The sequence below is a fragment of the Ochotona curzoniae genome, unplaced genomic scaffold (assembly GCF_017591425.1).
Source record: "Ochotona curzoniae isolate NIBS_2020 unplaced genomic scaffold, NIBS_Ocur_1.0 contig_2688, whole genome shotgun sequence".
In the NCBI taxonomy this organism is placed as follows: Eukaryota; Metazoa; Chordata; class Mammalia; order Lagomorpha; family Ochotonidae; genus Ochotona; species Ochotona curzoniae.
The window spans coordinates 21,307,603-21,329,643 of NW_024465553.1; the positions used below are offsets into that span (position 1 = coordinate 21,307,603).

Genomic DNA, 22,041 nt, shown 5'->3' on the forward strand with positions numbered 1-22,041 from the left:
CACAGACAAGAACCAGGCAGAGTCCATGGATTTCCCAAAGGCCCAGCTCTACTCTCCTTATGAGTGTCTGGAAAACACTTCCAGTAAGTTACAGTCTGCGGCTGGATGAGCAAGCGCTCGGCCCTCCCCCGGGATGTCTGCTGGGGCTCATTCTAGCTCAGGGTCCACAAGGTTGCTTGTATTTTCTAAAGGCATGCAGAGTTTGTTAAAAACTCACAGAACAAATGGAACTCCTCCTCCGTGGAAGCATCTGCTTCAGGTCCCTCTTTCTCCGAGAGAGTTTGCAGGGGTGTCACGAAAGCACCATGTACGTGTCTGTACCTTGGGGAGCACGGATGAGATAGCTGGTCCAATCCTGGACAGAAGCTGGTCTTCAGGATGCGGGGGAGGAACATGGAGAACACTTGGGAGTGATGAGCTGCCAGGCCATAGCTGAGGTGTCCAGCGGATGGCTCTGCACTGGGAAGAACTGGGAATGCTTAGTCTTAGAAAATGCCTTAGAGAAGGTCAGAGTCACCCTTGAAACACTCAAGGACAAGATGCCAGGATGAGATGGCATAGACTGAAGGATGGAACTTTCCAGAAGGAGCACTTTGGTTCGACCTAGCGACAGCTGCATAACAATTGTCTAACAGAGAATGGAAAGCTTCCTTGGAAGTGCTGTGAAAGGACCCAGTTCAGGCCTGTGCAAGTGGAGGACAGCTGGGCTGTTGTAATGTGAATTCCAGAGCAGGCGTGAGGTTCACCCACGACCTCCCGAGTTCCTTCCGTCTCAGAGGTTATAGGATTCTATATCCGTAATTTTCCATGTCCCTATTTAGAAGAAATTTTCCACATTGAAATCTGTTTTAGTGTCTGATAAAGGTTGTGGGATGATTTTTGGTCTGTTTGGTTTAACATGGTGCTCACTCCTTCACCCCAATGGCTTTGTAAGACATAAACACATCAGTGATATTTATTGGGCAGGGAGATGGAAGTTTATTGCAGGCTGGGAAGGTCTTGTTTACGTAGGGCCCAGCATGGAGGGCTTGGGAAATCAGCCTCTTGCCTCAGAACCAGTCTTTGAAATTCCTCTACTCCAAAGGTCCTGGACATTTTACCCCAGTCCTGGATATAAGATGCAATGTCCTCCTCCTAGGGCCCCATGTGATGTGATTATCACAAGGAATCTTCCAGAACTCTGGTCCTTCTCATCACTTTTCCTGAAGGGCAGAGTGTGCTTTCATTTAAAAATAACTGTCCCTTTTTCAAATACTCCCTCTGTTAAGCTATCATAAAAGATTGGAAAGGATCGAAGATTTGGGGTGTAGGTAGACAGCCTAGCGGTGAAGGTGCCCCACCAGTGTGCCCGCATTTGAGACCCAGCTCTGGCTCTTGACTCCAGTTTCTTGCTAATGCAGACCCTGTGAGCTAACAGTGATGGTTCAAGTTCATGGGTCTGTGCCAATCACGTGAGAGACCTGGATTGAGTTCCAAAGTCACTGTTGGAACAGTCCTGCAGCTTGGATTCTTTATTTCACTTATTCTCAAATAAATTTAGACCTTGAGACCAAAGCCTTGAGACCCTGCACTGGCATGGGAGACCTGGAAGAACGGCCTGGCTCCTGGCTTCAATTAGAGCTCAGCTGTGGCCATTGTGGCCATTTGGGGAGGGAAGTAGCAGATAGAAGAAATAAATAAATCTTAAAAAAAAAAAGAATGCTGTCTCTCCCTCTCTCTCTCCTCTTAAGCATATGTTTCAAAGGAAGTCCTAAAATTTAGATATAAAATATTGATCATTTGAAGATGAATAAATAATCTCGTGTCAACTGATGTCATATTCGAGTTTCCTTCAGTTATTGGAGTGTGACCAAAGATCTAGGATACGAGAACCTCATGTTAGAAGGGAACCCTTGGAGCATCTTAGTCCCCAACTCTTTCAAGAGTTACTGGAATCAATAAATACTGTTTATCACACCCATTTAGCCAAATTTCAAGTTAAGGTATCCAGCATGACTAGTGGTCAGAGAAATGTAGATGTGAATCACCATAAGAAAATTATCTTTTTTCCACTGATTCACTTCCCAAACATCTGCAACCGCCAAGGCTGGACCAGGCTTAAATCAGGAGCCAGGAACTTCACTGGAGAGGTTGTCACATGAGTGGCAGGGACATGAGTGCTTGGGTTCTCCTCTGCATCCCAGGACGTACTAGCAGGAAGCTAAAGAAGAAATGGAAGAAGAAGGATTTGAATTAGTGCATAAACGTGAGGCGTAGGTACCCCAAGGACCAGCCTAGCTCCCTGTGTCACAGCACCTGTCCCCATAATTTTTTTCGTAATGTAAATCATGAACTTTTTGGAGATCCCCACATATGCCTTGATTTCAAAAACCTTTTTTCACCAGATTTTCAATTTCATTTTACATGGTATTTTTGAAATTTTTTTCCAAGATTATTTAGTTACTTATTTTGGTATTGGAAAGGCAGATTGACAGAGAGAGCCAGAGAAAAAGAGAGAGAAGAGTCAGAGGAGTGAATTTCCACTTGTTGGTTCACTCCCCAAATGGCCACAGCATCTAGGCAAAAATCCAGGGCTCAGACCTGGTGCAATGGCTCGGTGGCTAAATCCTCATGTTGCACATGCCAGGATCTCCATAAGGGCACTGGTTCATGTCCTAGCTGCTCCATTTCTCAGCCAGCTCCCTGCTTGTGGCCTGGGAAAGCAGTGGAGGACAGCCCAAAGCCTTGGGACCCTGAACCCACATGGGAGACCTGGAAGAAGCTCTTGATTCCTGGCTTCAAATCTGCTCAGCTTTGAACATTGCAGCCACTTGGCGAGTGAACCAGTGGATAGAAGATCTTTCTGTATCTTTCTCTCTGTGTAAATCTGTCCTTCCAATAAAAATAAATAAATCTTAAGAAAATTCAGGAACTCAGAACTCCATCAGGGTCTGCCGTTTGGATTGCAGGGGACTGAGGACTTGGCCATCTCCTGTTGCCTTGCCAGGCACATCAGCAGGAAGCTAGATCAGAGGACGAACAGCTAAAGTTAAACTGGCAATCCGTGGTAGGATGCCAGCATCTCAAGCAACAGTTTAACCTGTTATACCACAACTTTTTGAAATTTGATTTATTCGTTTAAGAGGGTTTTAGGAGCCAGCACTGTGTTATAACAGGTTAATTCTTTGCCTACAGTGCTGGCATCCTATATGGGTGCCAATTCTAGTCCCACCTGCTTCGTTTTTAATCCAGCTCTCTGCTCATGGTCTGGGAAAGCCACAAAGGATGGAGCCCTTGGGTCCCTGCACCCACAAGAAAGATCTGGAAGAAGCTCCTGACTCCTGGCTTCAAACCCACTCAACTCTGTGCATTGAGATCATTTAGGGAGTTAACCAGTGGATAAAAGATCTCTTTCTCTGTGTCTCCCTCTCTCTCTGTAACTCTGACATCCAAGTAAAACAAATAAACAAACAAACAAAAACCAACTTTTTTCTAAAGTGAGTTTTATGGTGTGTGAATAGCCTTTTGTGCCTAAGAGAAATGAAATTGCATGATTTCGTACAGAAATATAGAATGCGTTGGTGTTTTTATTCATCATGACTCTGAACTGGAGCATGACAAATGCCTACTGAAAGAAGAGTGGATACTTAGATGGTAAAATACTCCAACAGCGGAACCCTACACAGGAATAACAAGGAATAACAAATGCACTACTTCCTATGAGTGAAAGTAGTCAGATGTAACTGTGTATTTTCTATTTTTTCACGTACATGAAGTTCAAGAGCAGGAAAATCAAAGTGTGATGATGCAGAAGCGGGGATACCTTGGGGAGAAGGGTGGTGCCTGGGAAGTGGGGCAAAGGAGGTGTTGTGAACTTGACCTGTGTGGTTGTCTTCACAGCTGTATACACTCACAAAACATCTCCCAGCTGTTTATGGAAGGGGAGAGCCCTTTGGAACAATGTAGTGGGGCAGCAGTTTAAGCCTCCAGTTGCAACGCTGGCGTCTGATTTCGGAGTGTTAGTTCAAGTCTGGCTGTTCCGCTTCCTGTCTAGCTTCCTGTTACCGCACCTGAGGAGGCTGCAGATGCTGTTCCAAGTGATTGGGCTACCGACACCCCTGAAGAGACCTGGCTCGTGGCTTTAACCTGGTCCAGATATGGCTACAGGGCCACTTGGGGAATGAAGCAGCAGGTAGGTGATCTCTCTCCTTCAAATAAATAAGTGAATGAATGGATGAATAAATAAATACTTTTTAAAAGATTAGTGTGCTTAAATAATAAAAAAAAATTAGTACACTTAAAAATCACAGCAACATACCACTCACACACACTAAAACAACCCCAATAGGAACATTAGCACGCTTTAACAAGAATGAAGAGAAATCTGAGCCCTCCTATCTGGCTGGAGAGATTGTGTGGTGGTGTTTTAGAAGATAGTTAATTAAACACTGAATTGCCAAATGGCCAGCAACTTGAAAATGTAGATTCATCCAAAAATCAGTATTTGCTAATTTTATTATTGTAATAGTATATGTTACTTATTTGAAAATGCAGAGTGATATAGAGGGAGAGAGAGAGAGAAAGAGAGAATCTTGTTTGCTAATTCACTCTACAAATGGCTGCAACTGCTGGGGCTGGGCCAGGCTGAAGTCGAGGAACCTGGAACTCCATCTGGGCCTCCCCCCCGGGTGCAGGAGCCGAGGACTTGGCTGTCTCCTGTCACTTTCTCAGGTGCATGAGCAGGAAACTGGACTGGATGTGGCGCAGCCCGGCCTTGCACCTGTGCTCATGTACCAGCTGCTGGCATCACCGTCAGCCCATTGTGCCGTCACACTGTCACCTGCATCTGCATTTTCAAAGATGATGTATTTGCGATAGACAAAAAGTGCTAACTATCCAGATGCCCATCCTGTGTGGAGCAAAGAAACAGAATGCAGTTTGTCCACATGGTGAAATGGGGTGCGGCAAAGTAAACGAAGGGCTGACACCTGCTACAACTGGAGCCTTGAAAACATGGTGAGTGAGTCAAGCAGGTTACCAAAAAACATGGACCATCTGTATTTTGAAAAAATTGTGTGTCGATGTAGAACTTTCATTTTCACATCCAAATAAATGTGTCTTTTAATTATTTTTGCATGAAATTTTTGAAATAAGCTGATATAACAAGTTATTGAACTGTGCATTTTAAAGAGATGCATTTTAAGGTGTGTAAATATCTAAACTAGAAGCTGGTTTTTTTTTTTAATGCACCTTAGGATATGCATTTTCATCCTGTTGAAAAGGGTAAATGAACAGTGAAGTGGAATTCTTCCAGAGAAAAACGGCAGGTAAGGGTGTGGGCCAAGAAGAGAACCGATAGTCATTTGAATATCCTCTCGAAGAACCAGTCACTCCCAAGGGTTCCAAAGCTAGACTCCTGCCCTGTTCTGCTTTGTGCTCCAGAGGCAGGGCTGACCTTGGACTGACCTTAACTGACACACTCATTTGGTAATAGGAGACCTTGAGACCCAGACCTGTGACATGACTTTAAGATCCCATGACCAGCTCACGGCAGAATTGTGTTAAACCCGGAGGCTCCTCTGTAAAACTCCTTCTTTGCTACTTGATAAGGCCCATGGATCTTTATTAACTAGATCTACTTGACCAGAGAGCAAGGTGGAAGGGATCAGTGCAGTGAGGTATATCCACCTGGGGTACAGAAACCGCCCTGCGGCTCTCCCTCTCCTGGGCAGGCCACCATGGGGCTGGCTTTAGCCTTGTTTGTGGAGGCGTGGTGGTCTTGCACCAAGGGCATGGATAAGCCTGCTGTTTGTGGGCACGTAACAGGGAGGCACTTGGAGCTCAGCTCTTAGAAACACAAGAGCTCGTTCTGTCCTGGGACACTGCTTTAGAGCTGGGATCAGAAAAACTAAGGAAGCCAAATGCATACCACGTATATTTACAGCTTGTATATTTACAAGGGGAGTCTGGTTGATACCTTGAACTTGGGCTGCAGGTCTCTGAAACTGTGAAACCGTGAGCTTCCTTCCACTGTGTCAATCTCCCAGTCTGTGCCTTTGTGTGTGTGTGTGTGTGAGAGAGAGAGAGAGAGAAAAGAGAGAGAGAGAGCAGCCCTAGGCAAATAACAAAGTAGAGCTGAGACTGTGGCTCCCAAGCTGAACACCAAATCATTGGTTCTGGGCTCCCTGATCAGCCACCTTACCTATAGGCCTCACCTTAACAGGTGATGCTGTGGCCATTTTTGTTTCATTCGTCACCCACCCCCACCTATTCGAGGTTGGAAGCTCTTGAGTAAGGTAGATTCTAGAAAAAAAGAAAGGGATCCTTGAGCTCAGGTAACTCCCTTCCTGCTGGTTAGCCACCCTGCCATTATCAGGCCCCAGATGCGGGGAGACACATTCAGGGCCTCTCTCAGCTGTCGGTAATGCTTAAGTCAATATGTACTTCTTCCTGAGGGCTCTCCCGAAGATAGCTACTCAAACAAGGTCCACTGGAAAGCCTTCTGATAGACCAGCGATCATTGTTTCCAGAGCAGAGGACTCATGAAGGTCAACCGAGCGCAGGGTGAGCCTCTATTCCTGATGGGATGAGGCTGGAGGAGCCACATCAACCCCGTATGCCTTCCGGGCCAAGGTCCCAGAGAGTGACCGCAGGACACCGCTGACGTCCTACACTCAGCGTTCTTGATGCCTCTCCTGTGCATCGCTTGCTTTCCTGTCTTCTGGACATGGAGGAGTTCCCCAGGCAAGGAAAAGAGACATGCTGTGCCTGCGGGTCTGGGTAAAAGGGCTCTAAAACTGGCAATGGCAAATGTGGGTTATGAACCATTCTGTGTTTGTTTCCAAAATGTTGGGTATCAAAAGAAATGTACCTTCACATTCTAGGGGAGACTGTGGTCAGCAGGGGTTTTGGTGTGTGATAGAGATGGGGTGCTGTAAAGTATACAGACTATAGAAAGGAAGGGAGGAAGGCCAGCCCTGGCTCCACTGGCTCTCCAGAAAGATTGGAGACACCATGAGAGCTTGGTTGTTTCCCAGCCAGCACTTGCTACCTGCGAGCTTGGCTGGATTAGGCCTCTCAGGGTTCCCAGGTAATCCCTCCCTCACGCCGTCACCCTGTGAATGCAGTCAGGATTCCTAGGGAAGATAGCATCCCATGTTTCTCTTGATTTCAAGCATGATTATTCTTAACACCCAGGTTTAAGGCACTAGGCCTGGAATCCACAAGTAGGCCATGGATTCAAATTCTGTGTCTGCTTTTTACATGCTATGAGACCATGGTGAATGTTTAATACTAGAGCCTCAGTGTGCCCAACCATAAAATAGGAGAACAATCTCAATATCAGCCGTTGAAAGGAATAAATGAAATAATGGTGGATTTTCAAACATATGAGTTTGTTTCCTTTCAGCAGAAGCTAAGAGGGCCACGCGTTCTTCCACCCGTCTCTTCAACAAAAGCTGAGTGTCAATGCAATGCTGGCCAACGGTGCCCCCTGCAGTTGTGCAACATGGTGGCCCAGATGTCCCCGCCCTCATGAAATGCACAAAGTGGGTAAAAGGTAGCGTGGAATCAGGTGCTAGGGGAAGCTATGGCATTATATTTTCTTAATCTTGCTCTCTGATGTCTCCCCATCCGGCCACAAGGTGAGGTATGAACAGGATGCTCCAGGGAATTCTCTTAACTGAACCTGGAGCACGAGGCAGTCATGACTCATAGCAGGTTTATGTCCATGGGCAGCCAACGCGGGGCTGGGGAAGGGACTCCAGCAGCTGTCACAACAAGCCTCGTCAGCTTCTATTTACGTGGGACTCTGCTCCCCTTGCAAGCTAAGTGCTTTGTGGACATTACTCAGTGAATTCTCACAGCGTCCTCGTGGGGCAGGGAGGAGGCCAAGATGATTAGAGATGGGAAAACAGGCCCAGCCAAAGATAACTGCTTTGCCTGCAGCCATAGCCAGCAGAAGCCCTGGACCTGGACTGGAGTTGCCCAACGTGGAGTCCATTGTCTGAGACTCTTCCATAGGACGATGAGGTCAGGACACTGTGTGTAACTGGGAAGGGTGACTTCCAGCTCACTCTGATGCTCCCCAAATGCTAATTCAATTTCCAAAGAATTTTTTCTGGGGGTGCTGGCATGGTAGCGTTAAGTGGCTGAAGTGCTCGCCTTGCTCATGCCGGGATCCCATGTGGCGCCAGTTCCTGTCCTGGCATCCCATCCTTGTGGCCGGGAAAGCAGTCAAGGATGGCCCAAAGCCTTGGGAGACCCGGAAGAGGCTCCTGGCTCCTGGTTTCAGATCAGCTCAGCTCTGGCTTTAGTGGCCACTTGGGGAGTGAACCAGTGGATGAAAGATCTTTATCTCTCTTTCCCTCTGTAAATCTGACTTTCCAATAAAGATAAAGAAATATTTTTTTTTTTTAATCTTTTTTGTAAGGCAGAGTTGAAGAGAGCAAGAGAGATCTTACATCTGCTGGTTTACCCTCTCAAAAGGCCACAATGGCCAGGGTAGGGCCAGACGGAAACTAGAAGCTGGGGGCTTCATCTGGGTCTCCCATGTAGGTCCAGGGGTCCAAGCATTTGGGCTATCACCCTTTGCTTTTTCAGTGGAGGATTAGATTAGCAAGGAGCTAAACTGGAAGTAGAGTAGCGCGGCACGGACCAGCTGCCCATGTGGGATGCTGATATCATGAGCAATGGCTTAACCCAGTCCACCACAATGTGGCCCCATGAATTCAGTTTTTCAGAAACCCCGTTGTCTTTGTTTCTGCTGTATGCATTTTAAGCATCAAAGGGATTGGGTCGAGGGGATGGAACACATCATGACAGACCTTCCATTTGTTGATTTACTTTTCAAATGCATATGCAAATGCTAGAAGCGAACCAGGCCAAAGTTAGACTCTGGGAACTTAATCCAGGTCTCCCAGATGAGTGGTAGGGATCTATCTGAATCCTCTGCTACCTGCTAGGATCTGCTCTGGCAGGAAGCTAAAAGCAGGAACCAAACTCTTGTGCTCTGTGAGGGGGGACTGTCCTAATCAGGAGACCCAACACCTGCTCCATCCCCCAGATGCAAATCCTAATTCTGCCTTCCATCTTGTGCAGTGATGCTAAGTGCTATATTCAGAGATATTCCTGAATTGGTCCCTTCCCGGTTTTGCACTGTTGTGCTTAGGATGTTACTGCTGTTGGACCTTGGAGGTGCAAGACTTCCCCCTTGACCCTTGGGTTCACTTCCCATAGTTTCACTTAACCTACAGTTAAGAGCAGTTGGAACATATGACATGGAAACTTCTAGAAATAAACAGTTCGTAAGTTTTTAAAATGCACTTTCTTTTAAACATTGTGATGAAATCTCTCACCATCCCTCCCGGAAAGGAAGCATGTGGTTTTCCTTCTGAGAACATTCCAGAAGGTCAGAGTGGCCAAACACTGTCTGTGTCTTTCCCCTCGCTCCCTCTTAGCTGTGTCAATCATCAGCAGAACATGCACAGGACATCAAGACATTGGCAAAACTTTCATTCTAGCCGTTTGCTCTAATTGCTCTTTTTTAGTAGATACTATTAATCTCTTGCTGTGCCTAATTTATAAATTAAACTTTATCACAGATTTGCTTCCCAAGGGACAAAACTGTAGCAGATAGAGGGTTTGATAGCATCTGTAGTTCCAAGCAGTTTCTGCAATTCCTGGAATGTGTCCTTTACAGATAAGTGGGGGGACTCCCATCATCCGATCCAACTCCTGTGTCACAAACTGGGAAGCTGAGGTCTGGAGAGAAGGAGGGACTCACCCGAGGCCGCACAGAGTAACAACTCAGCAATCTCCAAGCCTGGGAGTCTGGGAGTCTTTCTCCTCCACCAGGCACATGGCCAACACCAGCCCTGCCATCCATGGCATCTCGGCTTGCATCTGTAGCAGCTCTTGGTTCCTCAGGGGTACACAGGCACGGTCTGTGTTTTCCAATCAGTACCCCTGTTGCAGGTGAGCTTTGTGGGTCACCTCTTGGGGACTTTTTCCCCCACAAGGCAGATCTTGAATGAGCCGTGGGATGAGGGCCCAGAATGGGCAGTGAAACGTTGGGCATCAAGGCTGGGAGCCCCAAGCTGCCCCTCTCCTTGCTCTCATCTGCCACCATCAATGTTCTGAGTCCACATTCTGGCTTGGGAGCACAAAGCACTTAGCACACTGGGGTGGGAAGGTGGGGTGAGGGGGAAGAGCTTCTGGGGACAGCACCCTCTCTGTGTTGGTAATCTCTCATTATCCCAAGCCACACTACTGCGGATACCTCCGCTGGTTCCATCCAATAACACAGTCCTGGGCACATCTCAACCTGTGGCCACTGTCCCCTTCATAAGCGTCTTAGACCAGCCAAACAGACTTTGCTGGGTTATATTATTCATCATTCCCACCCTGGAAGTCCTCTAGTGCTCAGTGTGATGTCAGGTAGACAGATGTAGGAGCAACTGTCTAGGGTGGGTATGTGTGTGTACATGTGCATGTTTAATTTTAGATGTGAAGCTTGTTTTTTAACCTTGTTTTTCTCTCTCTTCAAGTCCCAGGAGCAGGAAGCCTTAAACTTTGTAGATTCCATTGGCCTACTGGCTGAGTGGTTCACACCTGTTCAGGCATGGCCACTGTTGTGTGCTGTCCGAGGTGGGGCTGGGAGGCCTGGACCCTGCTTCTGAGTGAGTGCTGCCAATTCAATCGCCACCACTGTGGCTCAGGAGCTCACTGCGGGTGTAGCACAGCGAGGGCACCAGGATGCATCTTGAGACACTCTGGGGAGGAGCTGCCCATTCTGGGGAGGGCACAAGCCCCCAGTGCTCCGTAGGGGATGCTGACCTCCTGGCAAACAGTTCTGGGACTCTTCAGTGGCCTCTCCATAGGGCCAGCAGTGTGGTTGTGCCAGCCTTGGGGGCCCGGGCACATGGAAAGGAAGTGAAAAATCAGGGTTGGGTGCCTGCCACGCTGCTGCCCCCTGCCCCCACCTTGGGGTCATCTGTGCTCTCTTCCCTGATGTGCCAAGCACTTTGCATTTATCTCAGTCATCTGCACACGCTGAGAAGTGGGGGAGAGACAGCTATCATTATCATCATTTGACAGATAGAGAAACTGGGCCGCAGAACAGGTGCGGTGTGTGGGTGGGGTCCAGGCTGAGAAGGCAGGTCTGACCCTGGCTCGCAGGACATTGTGATGGCAAACCATCCACAGGGTGTCTGTGAGAATCCAGATGGGCTCTGCTTTTAAAAATCTACTGTCCTGGGAAGGGGAGGGAGTGGGGTGGTACATGCTCTCAACCAGCCACGGAGTTTGAAGTTGGGTGCCGTGTACTTGGCTGCTGCGTCTTTCTTGATTTGTTTTGTGTGTATCTTCAGACAACACAAAAAGCACAAGGTCTTTATTCAAAGGGCACGCATTTGGTGCACCAGCTTAAGTGCCTGCTTGGGACGGCTGTATGTCATTCCAGAATGCCTGGTTCAAGTCCCAACTCCTCCACTTCTGATCCAGCTTCCCAGAGGGAAAAGAGGGGTAGTAAGGGATGTTTTAAGTATCTGGGTCCCTGTTACCCACATGGGAAACCTCAATCAAGTTCCAGACTTCTGACTTGGGCTGGTTCTGTCCAGCAGGCCAATGGATGGAAGCACACGTATTCTCTCTCACTCACCCTTCCTTTTAAATAAGAAGAAAATAAATACATTGTTTATCTAGAAACCAGTCTTTGTTGAAAATGAAGGCATTTTGGCTTGCTGTGCTGAGAACCTGACAAATGAGGGAAGAAAGGATGATATAAGGCAACCTCAGCGTTTGTAGAGAGAGGGAGTGAAACTGTTTGGAGAAGCCATCATGAAATTTCTTATTATGAAGTCACAATGAAATGGAGCCGTGTGTAAATATTTAAGGAAGGCCTGCTAGGTGTCAAGCCTGGGTTAAGATCCGTAGTGCTTTCATTCTAGTGAGAAACAAAGATAGAAATAGGTTAATGGTTGGCGAATACTGTAGTCCAGCTTGGGCTGATGGCAGTCTGTGTGGGTGTTGGCAGTAGCCACTGATTGAGAGGAAGACCCCTTAGGGGAGGGACTCCCATGAGGAGCCCATCCCTCAGTTGCACAGGGTTCCTAATCAGTCATTTCCCCACTACTCAGAGTTGGGGAACAGCACAACTCACTAGAGAAGAATGGGACAAGGGTGGAGACTGAGTTGGAGCTGTAGGCTTGAAAGCCTGACCAGGCCAGGCTCTGGTTCCACCCGGGGTGTGCCCAGGGCCTGTGCATTATACTCTAATGAGGGGTTGGGCCAATAGTGATGTGTTTCTTCTTCTTTTTAATGAGGTGCTGTTTTGCATAGATAAATACAGTGATTGTGATGTGGGAACCAAATGGCAGGTCATTATGCAAAGAGCACACAGCAGAGGTGAGATTATGGATTATGAAACCAGTTCTGCTTGAGGCCTGCTCCCTGAGCGTGGGAACCAGGAGGTGTCTGGTTGCCTGGGCCCCAACCTGGCCCAACTGGATTGAGGCCACCCTCTCCAGCTCATCTCCTGCCAGCTGGGCTGGGACAGGAAGTATTCCATTCCACTTTTCACCTGAGATCCAGAATCTCAGGCTGAGGAAGTGGAAGCAGGGGAGGCCAGAGGCTCCCCCACTGCTGTCCCCACTGAGTCTATGAGCTGGGACTGGTGGGACCAAAGCTCCAGCCTTCCTGCATGTTGAGCTGACCTAGGATGGTTGTCCATGAAGGTGCTAGGCTTTAGGGTTACAGGAGAGGTGGGTCCTGGGCATCCCTCCATAAGGCTGGAAGAGGCCTTGTGTTTATAGAAAGAGGTGGAAAGTGGAAAGCCAGGATCATCCTTGATACCAGGTTTATAAACAGTTCCTGCCAGGATAGCAGAATCTCAGAAGAAGAGATGGAGACGAGGGAGGACAATTCAAGCAGGCTGGAGTGAGCTGGAGGGGAGAAGCTCCATTCTGGAGATAGAATGTTCCTTTAAGACCTCCCTCTGTGGCCATTGGCGTGGACAGCCAGCTGATAAACATACTGCACAGCCTTTGTGCTTTGATGCACCCATATGCCTTCCATTTGTCAGGCTCAAAAAAAAAACCTGTCAAGAGGGAGCACTGTTGACAGTTTCCAAAAGGTCAGATCTAGGAGATAAGTAAAGCTGAGGTCAACACTGCCCAGGATGGAGGCACAGGTGCCTGAATCCCAGGTGCTGGCTGTGGTGAAGGCAGTAATGAAAGCACCTCCTACAGAGTGCAGCAGGGGGAGGCAGCAGGAGGGACAGTCTTCAGGAGCCTCTTAGAGAAGGCTGATCCTTCGTTTACTCCATCAACAACTGTTTGTTGAGCACTTACTATGACAGCAATAAGACAAAGAGCCTGTCTTCATGGAAAAGAAATTGAAGTAACCTCATTACGTTGCACATCTGGACCGCAAACACTGGCACAAGAATAGTTCTAAGAAAGAAGTGAGACCTGGCTAGTAGTCTTTGTTTCACGTGGATCGCCACTTCCTACCTTCTGTAGTTAGGACAGCTTGGGAGTGGGTAGCATGAGAACTTGAGGGAGTTGGGATTCAATGGAATACGTCTGGATGGTACCCAGGCATGTTGGGTGTGCGGAAAGGAGTGTTCATGATGCAATTCCATTAGGCCAGGCTGTTAATGAGCTAAGTGCTGTATCTGTGTGTTCATCAACTACTGCCACATATTACCCATCTGCAGTGTCTCAGGCCTTCCCCATCTAGCTGTATTCACATTGTGATCTCAGAGAAGCTCATAACCCCTACTGGTCCAACCTCTTCCATGACCTGCTCTTAAACTGGTCTGTAAAACCAACCGTGTCACTTACCCGACGGCTCTCAGAGAGTGACTTACTGGAAGATTATGATGTTCCTGTTTCAGGTCAACCAAGGTTGGCATCTGGTCCCAATAATTGCATTCTCACTGCGGAGAACAGCTGTTGATCCTGCTACACAATTCCAATTCCAGAAATGAGTTGTAAGACAATTATTCAACAACAGGAAAAATTTTTTTTGCATGTTTGAGGATGTTCATTGCCAGGAAAAATTGGAAGTAACTCAACACTTAGGAAACATAAACCCATAGAGTTGAGTAAATTAGGGCAAATCTGAATGTGGTATATTGCGTGTATTCTTGAGAAACGCTCAAGATCTGCCTTTGCAGAGTGACAGAAAGTATTTCCGATGTGGTATTCAAGGGAAGACAAATGGATATGTGCATTTTAAGGTTGAATGTAAATAAGCATGTATGTTTTGGCAGTTGCATGCATGTAGAAATCTATTTACCAAAAAAATAACTGTGTTAGGAGGGTGGGATATAGGCAACTTGATTGTCATCAAGTTCAGTGTTCATGCTGGATGCAATCTTAAAGAATAAAAAGCCTACCTTTAAATGCCACAGTAACTCTCAGGATTCGACGTGCATCACTCAGAGACTTGTTCTCAAAGTAAAGTGTGCAATCCATGCTGATTCCGGGGCCGCACCCCACCTTGCATCAGGACCTCACGAGGCTGTGGTCCAAGACTCATCGCTTCAGTCAAGCTTAGCAGTGACTCCAACGTATTCCTCTGCTTGAGAACCTCTGTTCTAGAAGTTCTCAGAATCAAATTGTAAACAGATGACCACAAGAGGCAGAAATTGATTTTCTTTCATGAGAAACAGGCCGATTCTCCGAAAGACAATTGATTTAGGAGTCAATTCACCAATTCTGTGAATTTTCCAAAATTGCTCATTTGCCTGAAACTGTTTTTCCTTCTTTCCTTCTTTCTTTCTTTCTTTCTTTCTTTCTTTCTTTCTTTCTTTCTTTCTTTCTTTCTTTCTTTCTTTCTTTCTTTCTTTCTTTCTTTCTTTCTTTCTTTCTTTCTTTCCTTCCTTCCTTCCTTCCTTCCTTCTTTCTTTCTTTTTTTTCTTAACATTTACTTTATTTTCATTGGAAAGGCATATCTGCAGACAGAAAGAGATACAAAGAGAAAGATCTTCCATCCACTGGTTCACTCCCCAAGTGGCCACAATGGCTAGAGCTGAGCCGATCTAAAACCAGGAACCAGGAGCTTCTTCCAGGTCTCCCACATGGGTGCAGGGTCCCAAGACATTTTTTTAAGGAAACTTACATATTTTCTTAAATATACTCATAAAAAGAATGTATTTTAATTCTGATTTTTACTTACTTGTGGCAGAGAGAGAGAGAGAGAGAGAGAGAGAGAGGGCTCTGTCATACCTGGTTTACTTCCAAAATACCTGCAACAGGATCTCAGAGTTCAGCCTAGTTAAGAAAAATATAAGAACATTAAATCATTCTAGACTCTGAGCATTAAACATATTGATTCTTCCTTCAGTGGCTGTTAAGAAAAGCATATTCCTTGAGAATATGCATGAAGTTGTGAACTTAGTGAGTTCCTTGCACTGCCCTTCACCAAATGCATCCTTGAGGGGCCTGGCTCTGGGTGGGTTCCTTCCCAAGCCCACATCTCCCCTACCACCTGTCTGTCTCCCTACTGAAACTAAGAAGTTGCACATGGTCAGGATGCAGAGCCATCTGTCCTGAGGCTGTGGTGCTGAGCTGCAGGGTCCCAAGAAAGTCCAGGGTTCCTCTCCCATTGGGGAACGCTGCTCGTTCCTTCGGGAGCTTGAGAAGGGAGAGCATGGGTTTGCAATCTTGTTAGGGATGGGAGGGCAGCCTGTACTCTTAGAATCTGCCCTTGGGGGCCTCCAGCCTTCCTCAGATGGCTTGTTCTGTGACTCGACTGTAGCTATGTTGCCTAGGTAGATTGGCACATGACCACCCCTTGGGTGAATGGTCCATGAAAGGACCTTCAGAAGGAGCCTGTGTCAATGGCAGCAGGTACCACCAGGCTTACATCACCAGCACTGATGCCAGCTTCTACACCAGAGTCGCTGCAGCCTCTGCTTTCTACATTGCTCATTTCATTCTCGTCACAGTCCCATAAAGGAGGTTGCTATTATTGTCACTGACTTGGGGATAGGGAATTGGGAGAGAGATGTGAAATGCTTGCTTGAAGTATCTGAGGCTGACGTGCACTTCGAAACCACACAACCTGGTTGCAGAGCACCTGCTTCCCTGGGTAGACCAGCAGCAGGCTGTGTTTTATTGCTTAAGGCCTTGTCTGCTGCTGTTGCAGCCTGAAGGATGGACACTCAAAACAAACATGGAGTAGAAAAGAAGCAGCAGTCTCTTAGGTGGCTTACTCCTCCAATGGCCTCAATAGCCAGAGCTGGGTCAGTCTGAAGCCAGGAGCCAGGAACTTCTTCCAGATTGTACACATGGAAACAGAGACCCAAGGCTTTGGGCCTTTCTCACCTGCCACAAGCCAGGAACTAGATTGGAAGTAGAGCAGCCAGGACACAAGCCAGCACTCATATGGGATGCCAGCACTTACAGTCGGAGGATTAGCTTGTTGAGCCATCATGTTGGCTCCCAAAGGTTTTTTTTTTTTTTTTAAGGATTTATTTAATTTTCTTTAAAAGGCAGACTTAGAGAGAAAGTGAGACAAAGAGAGAGGGAGAGACAGAGAGAGAGAGAGAGAGAGAGATTTCATCCCCTGGTTTACTTCCCCAATGGCTGCAACACGAGAGCTGGCTGTTCAGAACTTAGGAGCCAGGACTTCATTCAGGTCTCCCATGTAGGTATAAAGGTTTGAGGACTTGAGCCATCTTCTGCTGCTTTGCTAGTCACATTAGCAGGAAGCTGAATCAGAATTACAATGAACTCCTGTTTTTAATTTCAACTGCTATTGGTCAGAGATGCCATGTTAGCCTTTGAATCCTGCTGTTTTGCTTCCTTGGCGCTAACCCCCATTCTATTGCCACGGCTACTGCCAGTGTGGTGCAGGACCCTTCCTCTGCTGTCTGTGCACAGCTGAGACCATCCTTACTTGTGGTACAAGGTCCTGTGGATCCATAAGGAAAGTATCTGGGTAGTACAGCCACACCTGCTGTGTGACTTGTCTGTCCCTGGCATCATGCCAATCCTGAAAAGCCCACTCAGCCATTCTGGCTCTTCCCAGCAGACACCTGAGCAAGAAAGGCTAGGCCCAGACAGGTTAGAAATGGAAAGAGTTGCAGCTCTTTCTTGAGATTGAATGGGAGGGGCGGGGGCAGAGGAGGCGTCTCCTCCAACCAGGGCTGGGCCCAGGGCCCATGGCGCTTGTGTCATCTTTGTCCCACCCTGGGGTGACTGAAGGCTGGGTGCACAGTCAAGCAATCTTTCCAGAAGGGATTAGAGAAAAGATGTGGCCCGGTGGGTCAGGGCACTGCATAGAGGGAGAGCAGCAGCCTACCAGGGGGCTGATGTATGAAGGCTGAGGTATTCAGGTCCCATGTCAAGGCTACAGTTGCATTCTTCTGACACAAGCCACTCTGGGACCCTGGGGGGAGACAAGGGGGACCTCGGTGTCTGTATAGAATTGACCAAGGCCAAGGTTGGCTTGGGTTGTGGTGTATTGTTGCTGTAGCAATGGCTGTCTACTCCCAGTAGCCCATGCTTACCTTAACCTGAAGTCATCTTGAGTAGGGGACATGTGCAAACTGCCCCATCCTTTTATAAAACCAGCAACCACTTCCCCCTTAAAAACCCCCTTCCCCCATTCCCGTGGCCCCAGGACTGTGGCGCTGCCCCGCCAGGGTCTGGCACCAGTGGTCCACAGTTGCTGTCCTTTCCAGGTCTCGGGCACAGCTTGCCCATGCCCATGCCCCTTTGCTTCTCTGCCTGGAGAACTCTTCTCCTGACAAAACTGGCTCCTAAGTCACCTCCCCTGTAAAGCCTGCTGTGAAGACATGCTCCTTGGGGCTGTCTTCCATCTCACTGTGGGAGAGAGAACACTCAGCATGAAGTTGGGAACTTGAGGCCTCAGCCCCTGGCCCCAGGAGAGGCTTTTAGACACCTCCCCGACCAAGCCTGGGCCCCCTGGAGACTGGAGGTCTAACCTGGGCCTGGCCGTTCTGGGGTTTCTGATAGGGTGTTGAACTCCACAACAGCTCCCAGTGACCTCCCCAGGGGTGGGTTACCCACCAAGTGCGAAGTGCCCAGCTCAGGGACCATTTGCCACCACCTGATGGTCACTCCTTGGCCTCATCCTTGCCCCCCGCCCCCCATATGCCTCCGGGATGTCTCTGCATGCTGACTGCTCTATGGCCCAGTGCTGACTCTTCTTAAAGGTTTACTTTGCTTGAAAGGCAGAGTCACACGCACACATACCTTCCATCTTCTACTTCACTTCCCAAATGGTAGCATTCTTATTTATTTAAAGACAGAGAGACATGACTAATGTCTGCCATGACCAGAGCTGGGCCAGACTAAATTCAGGAGCCTGGGATAGGTCCTGGGCCATCTTTTAATGCTTCCCCAGGCACATTAGCAGTTAGCAGAGTCAAATCGGACCTTGGGACACAAGCCATTTCCCATACCGGGATGCCAGTATCATAGGTGGTGGCTTACCTTGCTACGCCACAATGCAGGTTCCATGTTTCTTTATTTTGTATTAATTTGAAAGATAGAGGAACAGAGACAGACAGAGACCTTGCATCTGCTGATTCACTCCCCAAATGCCTGCAACCTGCAGGGGCTGGACGGGGCTGTGAACTCCATCCTGCCTACTCACAGAGGTAGCATGGATCCAACAGTATTTAAGTCATCACCTTCTACATCCCAGGAATATCAGCAGTAAGCTGGGTCAGATGCTCATCCTGTTACAAGATACAGGCATCCCAAGCCGCATCGCTCAACCATTGTGATAAATGTACACTCCATCACCTACTTTGTACCAGGAACGTCCACGTAATTATGTGATCTCGTCATGAGAGCCATACTAGATAAGCAGCAGTACCTCTCCTTGGGTGAAAACAAGAGGCAAGGATTGTAAGCAACTTGCCCAGATCACAGAACTACGAAGCAGCAGTGTTAATGTCAGAGCCAGGTGCCAGAACCCCCATATTCGAGTCCCCAGTGACCCCCTCCTGTGGGAAGCTGGCATCACCAAGAAGCAGCAAATTGCATGCCTGAATGACACAGGTATGGGGAGAGGGCGCCAGGAGAGAAGTGAACAGAAGACAAGGGCCTTCTAGCTCCACAGAGGCCACGGGAGAGCACCCCCAGGCAGGAGTGACTAACTAACTAACTAATGAGCCTGGCCTGGGAATGGTCCTCTTTCCCTCCCCATGCAGAGGCCCAGCTCTGCGGAAAGACCTGGCCAGCACATCCTATCCCAGAGCTGTGGACGCTGCCTGGAAAGGAGCAGGTCCCTCGGCAGGCCAGCCAACCCCCCTCATCTGCGTCCATCCCGGGTGCTCTTGCCAGACTGCTGATTGCAGGTCGCCCGCGGGAGGCTGGCAGTAAACAGGAAATGGTTAAGTAGGAGCAGGTGGAGCATGTGGGGTGCTGGAGAAGGGCAGGAAATAGCTGAGTCGTTGAATGGACTCGAAAGAATGTTCTCTTTCTCCCTGAGGTTGTGGGACAGCACCGGCCAGCCAGCCACTTCTCCACGCAGCCTGGTGACAACAAGGTCCGACCTATATGGCCCTCCTCAGCTCTGCCTGGGGTAAGGGGCAGGGGGTTGCAGGAAGAGGGGGCCCAAGGAACCAGGAGTCAGGACCCTTGAAGCCAAGATGGAGGAAGTCCCTCCCAAGCCAAGGGCTGATTCAGGTTGGAGCGGGGGCAGGCATTCCTCCTTCTGCTTCTTTGCTCCTAGAGAGCTTTGCCCTGGGCAGAGTTCAGAGTGCTGGGAGGAAACTGGGCACATCAGGCTTGGGTCCTGCTCTCTCCTTTGTTCTCTGCAGTAGCAGTGTCCCCCGAGGGAGGTGACACCGTCCTTTCCTGAGGGTCCCTGTTTGTCCCCACGCCTCTGCTTATCCCTCTGCATCACAACACTTCTCGTGTTCAGATCCTTCACTTTGCTTGGGGCTCCCCCTCTGCACTAGAGTATAACCAGCAGTGTCCTTGGACCTGGGTGGACCTCTGTCCAAAGGGACTGTACCTCAGGGCTGCAGAAGCTCAGCAAGAGGCTGAGCTCAGCAAGGGCAGGTGGTCAGTCTGGTGGCATTTTAGAAAATCGGGAAACAGGTTGGCAGAGGTTGAGCCACCTGCTGGTTAGGCATATGGCAGGATGGGGGAACTTGACTCCCAGCCTCAGGGAATCCAAATCTATGCTTGCAGGCATAGCGCTGTCTGATCACATCTTGCCAAGTCCTCCTTTGTCTCATGGGAAGGAAAGCAATCACCCAATTCCAGCTCTGGTTTGGTGGGTCCTCCATTTGATCAGCCTAAGAAGAAATGGAAAGGCCTGGCAGGGTAGCTTAGTGGCTAAAATCCTTGTCTTGAATGTACCAGGATCCCATGTGGACGTCGGTTCTAATCCTCGGCAGCCCCACTTCCCATCCAGCTCCCTCCTTGCAGCCTGGGAAAGCGGTGGAGGACGGCCCAAAGCCTTGGGACCCTGTACCCACGTAGCAGACCTAGAAGAGGCTCTGGGCTCCTGGCTTCAGATTGGCTCAACTCCAGCCTTTGCGGCCACTTGGGGAATGAATCATCAGACGGAAGGTCTTCCTCTCTGTCTCTCCTCTTCTAAGTATATTTGACTTTGCAATAAAAATTAATAAATCTTAAAAAAAACAAAACAAAACAAAAGAAATAAGACAAGGCCAACTTTGGGCTAGGTCACAAAAGCCGGCTGGGGCTTAGAGGCACCTGCTGAGGACCGTGGGAAGGGCTGGGTGGGTGTACAGCTGCGGCCTGGCTCCCTCAGGGACCCTAACTTTCCTTCATGACTGCTTTTCCAGGAGACGTTGATCCAAAAGGTGACATGCAGAAGACACTGTTTGGGGTGGCCAGAAGACTCCAGGAAGTACTTGGAGGAGGCAGCCACTTCCCTGACCCTCATACTCTCTCTTCCAGGCAGAGAGTAAAGGTGAGTACTGGATGTTGAGCCCGCAGCAAGAATTGAGCCATTCCATTCTCAGGTTCCCTGAGTCCTGATAAATTCATGAATAACACAGCTGTGACACTGGAGCGCAGTGACAGTGCACAGGTCAGGGGCTGACTCAGTCTGCAGGCCTTCAAGCTCACCCTCTGCCTTGCAGTTAGTCAAATCCAGATTACCCCAAGCACCCGGCCCTGTGCTGAGTCCAGGCCAAAGTCCTGGAGATTTGCCTGGGGGGTGGGGCCGAGACCAGACAGAGAAATGTCCCAGTTAGAGATGACACTGTGGGGCAACAACGAGGGGACGGGCAGTATGTGGGGGGCGAGAGACTGTGGCAGTGTTTCCATGGAAGCCCATGGTGTTTGGAGGGGGAAGGACACAAAACAGGGTCCTTGAGCAAGGCTAGATTCACTTTCCCCATCTTCACTGCTCTTCCTCCTCCTCCCGTGGGCTAGAAAGAAGATAAAACTAAACCAAGAAATGAACATTTAGATGAAGCCAAACTTGGGCAAGACCAGCCTTGCAGCTGTCTCAAGCGTGACCTGGAGTTAAAAGTGTTGGGCCTAGTGGTTAAGACAGTCCTCAAGTCTCCCACTTCCCTCATTCAAGTGCCTGGGTTCTATCCCCAGCTCTGGCTTCCTGCTGATGGGTACCCTGGACGGCAGCTCAAGCCGCTGGGTCTTTGCCACTTATATGGGAGACCCGGTTCAGTTCTGCTCCTGACTCCCAGCTTCTGCCTGTCTCAACCTTGGCCATCAAAAGCAGTGAGGAGGTGAGCCGGGGGATGGGAGTCAAGCCCTGGAGGTAACTATGGTGAACTGTGCAGGTCCACATGGGAGATGGTGACTGCACCTGCTACAGAGGATTTGCCAACGGTTGAGTGGGGTGGAAAAGTTCAGGGTTACGCTGCAGCCGTCTGAGTCACCAGTGAACTTCCCTGCTTAGGGGCAGCGGCTGTGACATCACAAAACATCGGCACTGCAAAAGGTATGGAGATCCCAATTCAACTCCACCAAGGGAATTCCTTCTATAAAGTTTCAGAGTCAGTTTGGGGGCCAGTGGGATGCCCAGCACAGACTTGCTCTCAGACTGTGACGCTGCTGGCCTTGTCATATA

The 22,041-nt window shown here is 48.7% G+C and overlaps 1 long non-coding RNA gene across 1 annotated transcript in view; it reads left to right on the forward strand.

The window, feature by feature from the left end:
• The window catches only part of LOC121153016, a 32,812-nt gene extending 11,053 nt beyond the window's left edge, over positions 1-21,759 (forward strand). Inside the window, exons 2-6 of the long non-coding RNA XR_005883330.1 lie at positions 4,034-4,171; positions 4,711-5,306; positions 7,388-7,537; positions 20,786-20,913; positions 21,381-21,759. This is a non-coding gene — a long non-coding RNA (uncharacterized LOC121153016). The remainder of the gene's footprint in view (positions 1-4,033; positions 4,172-4,710; positions 5,307-7,387; positions 7,538-20,785; positions 20,914-21,380) is intronic.
• The last annotated feature ends 282 nt before the right edge of the window (positions 21,760-22,041 follow it).